At 41.8% G+C, this 14,151-nt stretch overlaps 1 long non-coding RNA gene across 1 annotated transcript; it reads left to right on the top strand.

Annotated features, from left to right (window-relative positions):
* The first annotated feature begins 496 nt into the window (after positions 1–496).
* Positions 497–5,631, top strand: LOC309876905. The gene is made up of 3 exons (XR_014317275.1): positions 497–510; positions 4,164–4,262; positions 5,332–5,631. It is a non-coding gene; the product is annotated as an uncharacterized lncRNA (long non-coding RNA).
* The last annotated feature ends 8,520 nt before the right edge of the window (positions 5,632–14,151 follow it).

The following is a 14,151-nucleotide window of genomic DNA, read 5'->3' as shown; positions in this document are numbered from 1 at the left end:
TGGTGTCCCTGGGAAAAAGGGCACAAAGGTGGCACATGCCAGGTGATAAATGTAAAGCATTTCTGTGACAAGAGCTCAACGCAGATCTGATACTCGTAAGACTGATGGAATTCTGATTGTAGGAAAGCAGCAGCTTTTATCCCTCAAGTAGACTGTGGCTGTGGGGGAAGGAACAGTCCCATCTGCATTATGAGGCAACATCTATAAATGTTAACAACTGTATGATAATTGATCATATTTGCAGGAAAGACAACCACAGCAGTTCTCAGAAACTGCAAATGGAGTAGAGATTTTGCTGTTGCAGCCCATTTTGTTGTTAGGTTGAAGGACTAACTATGCTTTTCAGCTTTTTTTTTTTTTTTTTTTTTCCTTTACCTTTTTCCAAAGCCTCCTTTTCCTAACTGAGAATGGTAATGAATGGCTGGCTCACATTAGTGCAGTGCCTGCTGCCCTCCTCAGAGCTGTGACTTCTCTGTCAGAGGAAGAACGGAGCTGCACCAAAACTCCAGAGTAAGTAAATGGTCTGAATTCCCCATGTTTTCATTTATTTCTGCAAAATGGGAATAATGCTTCCCACCTCCTGCTACTTGTTCACTTCAATAATGACCAATAATCAAACATTGCCAAGTTGCTTTAGAATTTAGTGGAGCCCACACAGCATCCTTTCCTTCAGACTGTATTATACAGATTGGCTTGTTTTTTCAAGCAAATTGGACAGCTGGATCCTCCTTCCATGAGGACAACAGAAGCAAGTTAAAAAAGGAAAGACATCTTCTAGGTATTTCTTAATGTGTGCTGGAAGCTAAGGAAGAATGATCCTTCCTTACAGGAGGGCTCTTTTGCAAAACACCTTTGGAGAAGCACTTAAAATGCTGCCTGGCCTGACTGCTTTGTGCATTGTCCCACATTCTCCTGGAACAGGGAACAGTTGTGGGCAGGTAATGGAATGAACAAAACAATCTGATCTATGTGATCTTTCTGGGTTTCCTTCATCATCTATATGGCCTGGGGGAACAGTTAACAGTCAGGGGCATGGCTGAATCTATCATAAAGTGATCTGAGATGGGGCTAGGTTAAATATCAGTACAAGACAGTTCAGAATAAGGTTAGTTGTAGCCATATAGATTGGGTTCAGAGTACCTTAGGTAGTTAGTCCCATTGTAACTCAGGCCCTCCAACCTACAGTGTAATCATGGGAGGAACTGACCGACAACGTACTATACACCTAACAGAGATTCTCAGAGCTGCTGTCCTGTTGTGAATCGTCCCAGTTGATTCACATTAAAAAAATTTAATTTCTCAAACAGAGCAGCAGTAGTTTGTTAAAATGTTGGACTGAATTGCTGCACAACCAAAATAACACTCCCCAAGATCTCCTCACCATTCAGCACAGCCTCCAGTGTTTATCATACGAATTCAGCACAACCACAAACTAATTTTTTTTCCTTTTGTCTTTTCCCCAGATTAAATGTGATTTCCACATGGGGCTAAGGGAGGGGATACCTCTTTTGCGTGTATTTTAGCAACCAAATAATTTAGTCTTTTATTCACAAACAAGCTGCTTCTTCTCTTCTCCCTGTCCTTGTTTTTGGAGACTATCCCACATTTCTGTTCATGCTAACCAGAGCTATATTACATCTGGCACTGTCCCTGTGATTGCTCAGGCAGCTGGAACAAGTTAGATTGCATTGTTTCCTATGACTTCCCCTTGCATATCAGTTGCCATTACTCCACCTCTGCTGGAGCGCTTTTCCATCTATGTTCTCTCCTTCTGTTCTCTGCAAACTGCCAGAAGTCTTCACTGGTTCTTCATTTCCACTGTGAAGCAAAAATATCCCAAAACAGATGCTAAGGAAAATATACTATGGCTTTTGGACTAAAGCAATACACATTACAATAAATGCTACTGCACTGCTGCATTTGGGCCTGTCTCTGTTAAGGATGGGCATTTTCCTTTCCTGAGGGATGTGAGCACAATGTGAGATGCTTTCCAGTCTTTTTTTTTTTTTTTTAGTTTACTAATCTGAACATTTCGAAGAGGTGTCCTAAACCCCAGGTTCAAGGTTCATCTAAAGTCATGCAGATAATTTCTTCCCTCCTAGGTGTACCCATATGTGACCCACCCCAGGCAGACCCTAGCCCAGGTGGGCTTTGTGGCAATTGCTATCTTAGTTTTAGTTATCACTGCTCTATAGCTCTTGTGTTCACACCTCTGGTTTATGACCACGTAGAACGGTGGGTTTTCCTCACTGCCCCACAAGTGATGGGCTGGAGGCTGCTGAATCCCAGTCTTTCATGGTTACAGAAGAAAGAAGGCATTGCATTTGATGGAGTATGGGTAAAGTGGAAGATGTATACATTTTTTTATGAAGTACAGATACACCCCAGCCATTAATTTCTGGTCCAGATTTGGATTACTATTGTTTATTTGTTAAGTGCCAACAATGTGTTCAGTGCGGTAGAAGACTTGAAACAAAGACAGTCCCAGCCCTCAAGAACTTGGATCTGAATTTCTCCAAGAGTCACAATAGGGCTTAGATCAGGTGTTCCAGTTCAGGCTCATCCCCATTATGAAGTGGTGCTGAAAAAATCCAGATGTTTAATAAATAATCACTGAGTTTTCTTGTAAAAATGTAACATTTATTGTAAATGACTAATTTTTTAAATGAATATTTTGGAAATGACATCTATGTGGAGAACCTATAAACTGCAATAAATTGTACAGGGGTTGCCTGATGTTTCTGGGGGCTAAAGAGAATGGAAACTCTTGGCCAAGATGATGAAAAATTTTCAGACAAGCCAGGGAGTGAGTGCCGATATGGTGTAATCTTAGGCATCCATTAAAGGTTTCAGGCTACATTATCTGTATAAGTGCTGAACAGGCATGGACTGAGGCATCAGAGCCTGTTGCAGCAAATAAATGTTAAGGCTGAGCAAAGCTCATGTGTTAATGCACATTAGGAACTGAGGATCTCTTTCTAGCTATTCACTGTGAAATAAAATGATGCACTTGAAGAGGTAAAGGCATCCTTATAAAGCATAGTGGAAGGTCGGAAAGGAAGGGTTTAACTTTCTGTTGGGTATGTTTGGGCTTTAGGGCTCAGCCCATGGCACATCAGTCCAGCCTACTCAAGTACGAAGTGAAATCCTCAGCCATAGAATAGTGGCACACAACACATGTATGTGCGTGTGTGCAGTCTTTACCTTCCTCTAAATTTGCACCTCTGCTCCTGTGGGGTTCTGGGCCTCAAACACTTTGCATTTAGCATGGTAGTTGACAGATAGTGCAGATGTGTTAGATGTGTAACCTGCTTTAACCAGAAGCAAAGCCCTACGTATTCTAGCCTTAAACAATCTATTTCTCATTGCTACTCCTGTGACAAATAAATTCAGTTGACACATATGACATGATATATGTTCAGTTGACACATGTGACATGACATAGCCCAGGGAAAGCTCCCATTGATTTCCATGTCATTTTGATCAAACTATCAGAGGCTAGAGAATTACTTACATTTTAAATAAGAATTATTATTTAGAACAAAATCCCATCACAGTTTTGCACATGTCATGGTAGAAAGCAAGCACCTGTTCTGGGTAATTTTATTCCAAGTTTCTGTGAACATTTTGTTCAGCTTATTTTTCTCCCATATTCCTTTTTCTCCCCGTCTCCCCATACTGGTCACCTCTGACGTTGCATTAACATGACTAATCTCTGGGTGGAAAAATTACATTCCACTGCGGATGTCTCTAGTCTGAAGCAGGGTGAGTGACACACCTGTGTACCAGACCTACGGCGTTGTTTAGTGTGGATAATAAATGAGTGGACGTGATTTGTTCATGGAATGTGTACAATTACAGGCAAATACTGTAAACCACTCAAAAGCCTTTCCACCGGGACAGATCCTCCTGTCTTTACTCAGACAAAATTCCCACCACTTCCCTGTCTAAACACAACCGTATTTGCAGTCCAGGTTTATCGCGGGCAGTCGGAAGGCAGGGGAGAAGGAGAGAGGTGCTGGTGTCCCTATAGTGCCGAGCAGCGCTTTCCAGGTGGAGCTCAAGGGTGGGATGACCCCTGCTGCTTCGGCTGGGAATTGCCGGCCCCCGGAGCTGCTCGGCGTGGGAGCAGCAGCTCTGGTTGACGGCAGTGATCTCCACAGCTTCACGGAAAGGTGTGCGACTTTCTGCCGATTTCCAGCACATATTGGGGGCGCTTTGGAGAAGAAGATGATGCTATAGCCTCTTTAAAATCCGCTCAGGTGAGCCCTCCTTAACTCTATGCGGGTGACACAGGCATCCCCCAGGTATATGTGGTGGCTGCAATCCTATAATGGTCAGACCAAAGCTGAGAGCTCTTGAAATCTCCTTCAGCCGGTGAGCTGAAGGCAGGGGCATCGCTGCAGGGGAAAAGAAGCTGGTGCAAGGCAGGTGCACACACAGGCAGAGCTGCCTGAGGAAAACAGACCAAAATTTGGCAGACCAAATTCAACAGGTTGTGAATACTGCATACAACCAGAGGTAAGTTTAAGATGCAGAACTTTCACATTCACATCCAAACCTTTCCAGATTTCAGGTAATTAGAATCACAGTTTCAGCAATCACAGCAATATCTCTTGGGATGTCTCTGTATGAGAAAAGGGGAAATCTGGACAGATAAGCATACTGCAAGTATTCACAGGTTTCAACAGTGTAGGCAAGAACAATCACATCAATATTTACCTGTGTCATGATTTTGGCTGGGATGGAGTTAATTTTCCTTATAGAGGCTCACACAAGGACGTGGTTTGGATTTGTGGTGAAAATAGCAGCGATACCAGAGGCATGTTTCAGTCGCTGCAGAGCAGTGCTCACACAGAGCTGAGGCCTCTCCTGCTCCTGGTGCTGCCTGGCCAGCAAGGAGATTGGGGGTGCCCAGGAGCTGGAAGGGGACACGGCCAGGACAGCTGGCCCAGGCTGCCCAAAGGGATGTCCCACACCTTGTGGCACCATGCTCAGCTGGGGGAAAGAAGGAGGAAGTGGGATGTTGGGTTGATGGCATTTGTGTTCCTTGTCATCATGTCAAGTCATCATGTGACGACCCCTGCTGTCCTGGAGGTGGCTGACACCTGCCTGCTGATGGGAAGTAGTTAGTGCATTTCTTGGTTTGCTGTGCTTGCACACCCAGCTTTTGCTTTACCTGGTGAACTGTCCTTATCTCAACCCATGAGTTCTTGTACTTTTACCTTTCCCACCTGGGGAGAGCGAGTGAGAGGCCAGGTGGTGCTGAGCTGCCTGACGGGGCTAAACCACAACAATCTGTGACCTGTAATGGTTTATCTCTGCTTTCAGAGGCTGGCCAGTAGGAGAAATAATACCTGCTTTCCCAGGGAGTTTCAGCGTGAGGCAGAAAGAGAGGCTGGCATTCATCTCAACACAAGACCACAGCTGGAGAAGGCAACTGCCTTCCAGCAGCCTCCCAGGAGCAGAGTGGCTCAGGAGCAGTTTGTTCCCCCAGTGCTGCTGCAGTAACAGCTACACAGATCTCATGCCCTGGCATGTCCCAGCTCTGTGCTGTGCTTCTTCCAGACCAATTTCATGCCCAGGGCTCTTTGTGCACCTAGTCCGGTTTGTCACTGAGGAGGGGCCATGCTTCCCAGCTTCTTTTTTGCCCTTAGCTTCTCTTGTTCCTCAGCCAGCCTCAAAACGCTTTTCCTCCCTTGCCTACTCCTGGTCCTGAGGATGGTCCAGGGTGATGGCAGAAGGGTCCTCAGCCTTGCAGTGAAGGAGGGGGAAGAGGAGGAAGCCCTGCCTTGGTCTTGCCCAGAGGCTTCCATGGTGAAATGATTTGTCCCAGCCTTGGCACCCCTCCAAGTCACATTGGCTGTGGGACTGGGAGATAAAAGTCATTTGTGGCAGTCTCTTATTATTATTATTGTTATTATTATTATTATTATTATTATTATTATTATTATTATTATTATTATTATTATTATTATAAATAATTATTATTATAATAATTATTTTCAGTAAAAGAGCTAGAAAATAATTCTTAAACCAAAATGTTTAATTTCTGTCTCTCCTCCTGCAAACAAATAATAGAAAATAATAATAAAAAAATGAAGTCTCTGCAAAGTTTTTCTTTCTACCTGGAATTATTTTTCAAAAGCAGAGAGTTTATCTCTGCATTTATCTTTTTTTTCTTTTTTTTTTTTTTTTTTGTCCATTCCTTTTCTCTTCCAAAATATTTCATGACTCTTCCACAGATTTGAGAAAGAGAATTTTCTGAACAACATTAGTAATATGTCTCCATCTGAGATTAGTCTGCCCAGAAAGTCAATAGGTGCTTCCAGGTTTTTTTATTTTATTTCGTTTTATTTTATCTCAGAGGTATCTCAATACTTGAGATACCAAGTATTTCACAAAGTCTTTTGCCAAAACATTGTATTATTTAAATCAATTCTAATTCCAAAATGAAAAGCTGTAACCTGCTTGCTCTTTGTGTCAGGGGCTGAATAGGAGTGTAGCCAAAAGGATCAATGGATATCATCCCAAACTTCTATGGATGTCTTCCATGGAGGGAATTGTAGAAAAGCTTGTTAGCTCCTAAGTACACAAATTGTATCATACGTTTCTGAACATGTAGGTTTCTTCTATTACCAGTAAGTTTAAGTTAGCTCCTAGAATAAACTGGACAATTTGATATTGCAACACTGCAGTCCATTTCAGTTTGATGTTCTTTCCACCAGTTTTACTGAGATGCTGTGTAGCAGGAAAGACTTACAGAAGTCACTGTAGTTAGAATAAATAACACAGATAGACTACAGTTAGTCTCCTCTCTTTAGAGAAGAGAGGCATTCAGTAGTACCCTATTTTTCAGAAAAGAAATGAATATATCTAGCCTCACATCTCTCCTCAGCATAGCAGATGCTCTCCATCAATTGAACCGAAGTATGTTGAAAGATGTAATAGCACTGGCAAAGTCTTTTAGAGACCGGCAACTACTGTGAATAATGTGAATACTGTGACTAAGCTTACTATTTAAATGGCTGGGTTCCAAGGAATTTAAGGGTATCAGGTACCTATGAGATTGGCCCACCAGCTCTGTGTCACTTGTTTTTTCTAGAATAAACCAATACAGAATATTTGTGACACTGAAACAGGCATATAAGAGAAGGACCACAGCTTGCTTAAGGTTGCTGGCAACTTGTTTTGCTATTAAGCCTCTCTACAAAGAAGAGCATGGGGAATGCTGTTTCTTTTTTTAAGTGAAGGAAAGTGCGGATATCTGAATTATCCTGTCTCAGTATGCTGTAACATCAACAGAAAGGAAACTCATTCAGTGAAAATACTGTATTTTTTTCTGGCTTCTTTGAAAATCCAGTCATGGCTCCAGAGATCTTATGGAATGTCTCCTGGGAACATATCTATGGCCAGCTCATTGTCTTGTTAAGCACGGGGTGATAAAGTTACAGAGATCCCAATCTAACCATTTATCTCCACCTTTTCCAACATGCTGAGAGCTGGAAAAGCCCCACACACTGCAGCACAAACTCTTTGGACCACGCTCCTGTCATCTCTGAAGGCTCTTTCTTTCACTTCTATAGGCAACAATAGGTCTGGTCTGCTTTGCTGATAAATTATGTGATTCATCTGAGACATAAATTTGGCTTACAGCAGAAGCGTTTCCCTGGCTGAGAGGCGTACTGTAACAACAAATGTACTTATTGGATTGTCTGCCACCACTGAAGTCATCGTCTTCCGGCTGAGGCCAAATGTTACAGTGCACATGTCTCCCCTCATCTCTCAAGCAAATCACAAGACTGCTTATACAACTCCAAGAAAACTTAACTGTAGATAGTATGCTATGGAGCTGACACTTCTGTAATGATACACATGTGTGATCTCAGTTTATTGGATGATCATTGGCTTTGGATACAGCAATTCCAGGAGATTTTCTTGAGTACTACTCTCAGACCCTCACTACCTCTTAGTAAATGGGCCATGCAGTGTAATCTCTCTCAGTAAATGGGCCATGCAGTGTAATCTTCTCTTCAGATGACCTCCAAGACATTATTGCCACATCCTAAGGAGATGTTCGACAATCCCAAAGGTGGGATAATACCAATGCATAATGTTTTTTTAATCCCTCAACCTCCACACGTGCTCAACCATTGAGAAAAGGTTATCCCCTGGTGTGCCTCAAACATCAAGTGTAAGGGCCATAGTCAGCTGAAATTCTGTCAAAATCACTGGATCCAGTGTCCTCTATTGACTGGAAGCACATAACACAAACACGAAATGAGAGAAACTGTTAGAACTGTTTTTAAAAGGAAAACAATAATCCTGAAATAGCTCAAGTGTTTGATTAGAATTTAAGTAGGAAAAAAGATAATTTTTTGAATGCACAAATGTAAAAAAAAAAACAAAACAAAACTGGAGACTGTGTCAGAATAAAAGTAAAGAATAAAAATAATGAATGAACAGAGATTTTCCATCAACAACAGGTGAAAAAGAGAAATATCTAAATGTTGCTTCATCTATACCAGGCATCTTTGCTGAATGCAAAGCCATGCACTACAGAGTATATAAGGTAATTAACTTATTGAAAGGTGTGAGTAAGAAGACACCAGAAAAAGTTGCAGTGTTAGTGTTAGTACTACCAACCTTTTATGACACGCCATGCCCATTTGGCAGAAGTAGACAATAATTGTTGTTATTTTACTTTTCCTATATTCCACATTTTTCCCCTATAATATTGTGTAGGCAATACCAATAAAACTGAGAGAACAAATTCATAACAGAGATACATTTTCAAAACAGTTATAGCTGACCTGTAATTTTGACTGCTAAGTAAAGCTTTGAGGGAAAGATCATGGCTGATTTCAGAAAAGACTAGATTTTTACAAGGCAAATAAAAATACCATCAATTCTGTAAGTGCAGGTAGTTATTTATACTAGTCGCCAGTCTGCTTTATTAAACCAGTAGCTGCTGAAAGACTGCTGGAAGAAACCTTTTCAAGATGGGGTACAGCCTCTACATCTTTCCTGAAAGCTTTTTTTTTTTTTTTTTTTTTTCTTTTTTTCTGGAACTATCTGGTGATGGTCCCTGTCAGAGTCAGGAGGCTGTACTTGATGGACAGTTGGCCTAGTATGTCTTTTCATAAAACACATGGCATCTAAGGAGAACTTAGGTTCTCCTGAAAAACTTTGGAAGAAAGACTGAAACGACTCACACTTGTGAAAGCATCAATGGAGTCTCAAAGCAGGAGACTTCCTCCTTTGAACAAAAGCTGGAGCTGACCACAGAAAGCTAGTGAGGGAGTACAGGTCTCAGAACATATGGACCTGGGTTTTATTCACTGAACCTTTCAATTTTCTTGTTACTAGGCTTTGTCCCACATTGGAGATGGCTTTCTCAATGGACAAACGATATAATGAGCTAACGGTTTTTAAGAAACAAAAACAGAAAGTCTTTTTCAGGGGAGATCTGTTTTTCTGAAGAAATGACTGCAAGTAGGTAAGTGGGCTCCTGCTGAATGGTTAACAGATGAGAATGGACATTCCCAGAGTTTTGGGACTGCTGATGGTTCTCCAACCACCTGCTCACATCTGTAGGAAAACAAACAAAACAAAACAAAACAAAACAAAAAAACAAACAAACAAAAAAAACACACACACACACAAACACACACACACACACACACAAAAACAGTCTTCTTTTATTTTATTTGGTCATCCTTAGTACCCTGAAGAAGCCAAAAATACATAACTGAGCATGACTTTTCCAAACCAGGCATTAATGCTACATAGCACAGATCTGCTGTGAATGGGGACAAGTGTGATCAAATGTAAGCTGGACCAGAAGAAAGGCTTTGCATTTGGGAAGTAATGTACACACTGAAAACTTTTGAGGAACCCTTGGTTGAGTACAACGATGGAGAAATAGGAAAGAAGTTGTCAGCTAGCATCAGATTCCAGAGTCTACATGCTCTATTATTCGGTCTTGTTTTTAACAAAGCAAATATCAACACGATTGTTTTGTTCCTGACTATTCTAATAAATCCCAACAGTGAGAAAAGAGTTCTGTCTTTTTCTCCTCATTACACTTTCCTGAAATCTTTGAAGATAAAACAGTGAAATTGTTGCCTCTCCATATAAAAATGTGTCATGGAGACTGATTGTGAACTTACTACTGTGACAGTTAAGAAAGAAAATTTAAAGGGAAAGAAAAAAAGATTTCCTTGTGATACATCTCACTGTTGAAATCAAGGATTGTTAGAGATAAAGAGGTTTACCCTCTTTTAGTTCAGAAATATACTTTAGCAATGTTAACCACTTCTTTACACCCCTCATCCTCTTAAAAACATTTAAAAGAATCTGTTGTTATAGGGTCCAATGGATGCTTTCTATAGCCAGATGTTTTATTCTGTAGTGTTATTGCATCAGCAAAGAAATCACTGCTGTTATGTCACTACATCTATCACCATTGCAGAATCTTTGCAGCAGAGATAAGCTTCATTAACCCTAGCTGTCAGTGTGAGTGCCTCTATGCAGGAACTGGCATCTATAGGTGCAAGAGGTCAGCTGTGGACGTACATGTGGAGGTACATGGGAGGTTGAGATTAGCCTTCAGCAACGACAGCCAGCTGAGGGAAGTAAGGAGCCACATGTTCTCTGGATGTTTTCTGCTCTAACATAAAACCACAGAGTAGAGTGTGATGGCGGTTCAGCAGGAGAAGGAGAGAGCTGCCAATTAAAGATATATATAATTCTACCAACATCTATGAAAATGGCTGAATTGCCAGATGGAAAACCAGTAAAGACTTTTTCAGCAACTCCTTAAAAACAGCCTGCTTTCATTATAGATGCACACCACCTTCTTCCCACAGAGCAGAATAGAGAAGTTCATTGAGGAAGTAAGAAGCTGTTTGGGGGCTTGGCCAGAGAAGAATAGGCATTTGATTTAACAGCACGTGCAGGCAGGGAGATGAGGTTAGTCTGGGATTTGTGATTCATGTCCAGCCATGCTGTGCATAAATCACTTAATGCTTCAATGACCTATGTGTTAGAACAAAATAATAGCACCTTTCCACACAGTAGGAAAAGAAGCAAGCTAGCAAGCTGTGGCTCTCTTAAAAGCACTCTTCCTGGGCTTGCTCAGCATCACATCACTCAGGGTGGGAATCCCTTGAAGGGCTTTGGCTTGTTGGGAAGACTGGAGGATTTCCATTTTCAGGTAATTTGATACAAAGGGAAAGAAAAGAAAGGAAAACTTCCGATCATTAAATACCAATCATTAAGACTCTAGCTGCCTACTCTGACTGATCTTTTCTGCTGGGACCCAGCAGTAAGTAAATGAACCATGAGAAGGTCCATGTTGTTAACACCTCTAAGCAGGCCTCTCTGAACATGATGTGAGTGATGGCTGATGGTGTATTGCAGAGTGTGGGAACAAGCGACGTGTAAGAGGTAAATAAAATACTTCTCTTGCCATTCAGAATGGGGGGTGTTCAGCACAGCTGCAGTGAGGTAGGAGCCGTCTTGAGAAACCACATGTAAACCATACTCTGGGATATGCATCACCATTCAGAGTGTTTAGAAACCCTCAATAAAACCCAAACTCTACAGAAATCACTGTACAAACCTCCAATAAATTACACAGGACAACTTCCAACATGGCTTTCACTATTCTCAGGTGTGGCTTACAGAAGGGTCTCTGCTTTCATCCACTGTAATGACTGAATCCTCCTCACTTTTCACAAAGGAATGTGCACCTAATCACTGGATTTACTGTCTAGATTAGGTGATTACAAAACCCCATAGATGCAGTGGCATCACTGCCTCTGCCTGTGTTGTGGATGCCTCTGCATGTAGATGCCTGTGTTACATCCAAGAACACAGCATGGCAGCAAGTTTCTCTTTCCACTCCATGCAGCCTGGTGCCAGCAGCACAGAGTGTTTCTCCGTGCTGCTCCAGGATCCACAAAGCAGCATCTTCCCTGCTTACACATGACGTACACAGGAGATGCAAGGGGCATTCTACACAGAAATTAATGAGGGGGCAGAGGCCAAGTTTTAGTGGGCAAAATGGGGGTGAGGGTTTGAGGAGGGAAGGCAGAGAGGATGAGGACGACTCATGGTGAAGAGGAAGGGAAAGACTGGGGTTCCCACACAGCTATAACTTGAGGTGGATCCTTGACAGCATCTTGAGGGACTGGCTGCCCAGGATAGGACAGATTACTGTCCTTCAAAGGAAGGATCCCAAGCGTTTCCTTAGCTCCATGCTGCCACATGCCTTTCCCTACCTGTGCCCCACTGCTTTGGCTGCCAGCAGCAAGGGGGGCAGCCACCACGATATGTTATTTATGTTGAATTTGGGCTCATTATTGCATGGCATTCCAGCACACGGACTCCACAGCATCTTGTGGGGAGATTGCTGTGTGATGAATAGACTGAGAAACACCAGGCAAACGGTATTATTATAACATTACATAAATATGTTTTTTTTTTTTTTTTTTTTTTTTTTTTTTTCATTTAACATTAAAACACCTGATTTCCTTTAACATTGTAAACATGTCACTTTATTAGGTCTGGGAGAGCTGATGAATTTAAAGACATTTTCAGCAAGCAAGTGGCAGCCTCTCTGTGCTTTATTTGGAGGTGAAGGAAAGAAACCTTTATCATGACAACATATGGAAGACTAAAAGGGACAGGAGAAACTTGTAACCCACTTTGAATTTTCCTGTAGAGAGGGAAGACTCATCCAGGTGATACTGGTGGAAAACAGTTAGAATATGAGGAAAATATGGGATACAATGTACTTGAAAGAGTTGGCTCAGGTTCTCTGTTTTGTAGCTAATAAATTCATTTTTCAGGAGGAAATTCAAATAAGCTGCATTTACTAGTTTTTAAGAACGAAAATGAGTGCATTAATTATGTACAATGTTATCACCTGCTAAACGAGGCGATTTTGGCCAGGGTTTGGCAGTTTCTTGCTGGACACGAAGTTTAAAAACAAGACTTTTCAACCATAAAATTACTGCCCTGTAAAAGGATAGATAAATGTCTAAGCAAGTGCCTCATTACTGTCAGAGAAATGATTTGTTGTTTCATTTTACGGTTGTGTTTTCCTGGTGATTAGAGTGAAGGTTGAGTCAGACTTTCCATTACAAATAAACTGCTTTTAAGAAACTGCAGTATAACCAGAGAAGAAAACTCACTTTGAACATTTAGGCAAAGGGAAAAAAAAAATAAAAACACTGGCAACTGCTTGGATTTTTAGGAATACCACTTGGGCTGAGAGGTTCTTGACTTCTTGAAGACTTGTGAATAGGTTCTTCCCTGCTAGGACCCCGCTAGAGCCAGCTTTGTCTAAGGAGGATTTAAAAGCAGATCTGTAATGAAAAAAGGAACTGGGGTGGTGGCAAGATGAGAGGTTGGGTGAGCAGGATGGGTGCCCACCTTGAGAAGGGACCTGGGCAAGGTTGTCTCTCCCCACTCCCAACCTGCCATGGGGGCCAGGCAGCTACGTGGACTCTGGCTTGGCAACCAGGCAGATTGATTTTGAGCACAAACTTGCTTGTGATAAAAAACAAACAAACAAACAAACTTGTTTTAGTTCCCAGTGAGTAACAGGAGAAGTTAAACTTTGGTAATTACCTTACCTCTATCATCTCTCAAGTGTCAGTGGCCTGTGGTAATTGTTGAGAATAGGATTGCATTTCATAAATCAGTGTAGATGTGCTGTTTGAGCTGAGCAGCCCTCCCCTGCATTTGGCTCTATTCCTTCCCTCACCCCACAGTCTCCCCCCGTCTCTCCCTGTCTCCCCCTTTTTATTTTTTAACTTGTATTTCTTTAAGTATGAGTGACTGCTAGCCACAGATGTCATTAAGATTTTCTGGTAAATATTCCTTTGCATAGACTGAAGAAGTGTAACACATGTGCCAGTCATGGTTTGTCCCTTAACACCAAACACTAAAAGTTTTTTGTGTGAGAAAGATAGCATTTGGAGCTGATTCACTCTTGTAAAGACAGCATTATAGAAAGCTCATGAGGACATGCTGGTGAGACAAAGGCAGAGATCTCCCACTGATGCTTCACAGCCATGTGGCAGCGGTATTCACTGACAGTCTACCTGGAGGAGAAAAAAAAGCAAGGAGGGCTGATGG

This window comes from Aythya marila, assembly GCF_965140915.1.
Source record: "Aythya marila genome assembly, chromosome: 3".
NCBI lineage: Eukaryota > Metazoa > Chordata > Aves > Anseriformes > Anatidae > Aythya > Aythya marila.
The sequence above is the reverse complement of the archived record's forward strand: the minus strand, read 5'-3'. Positions and strand labels throughout refer to the sequence as shown.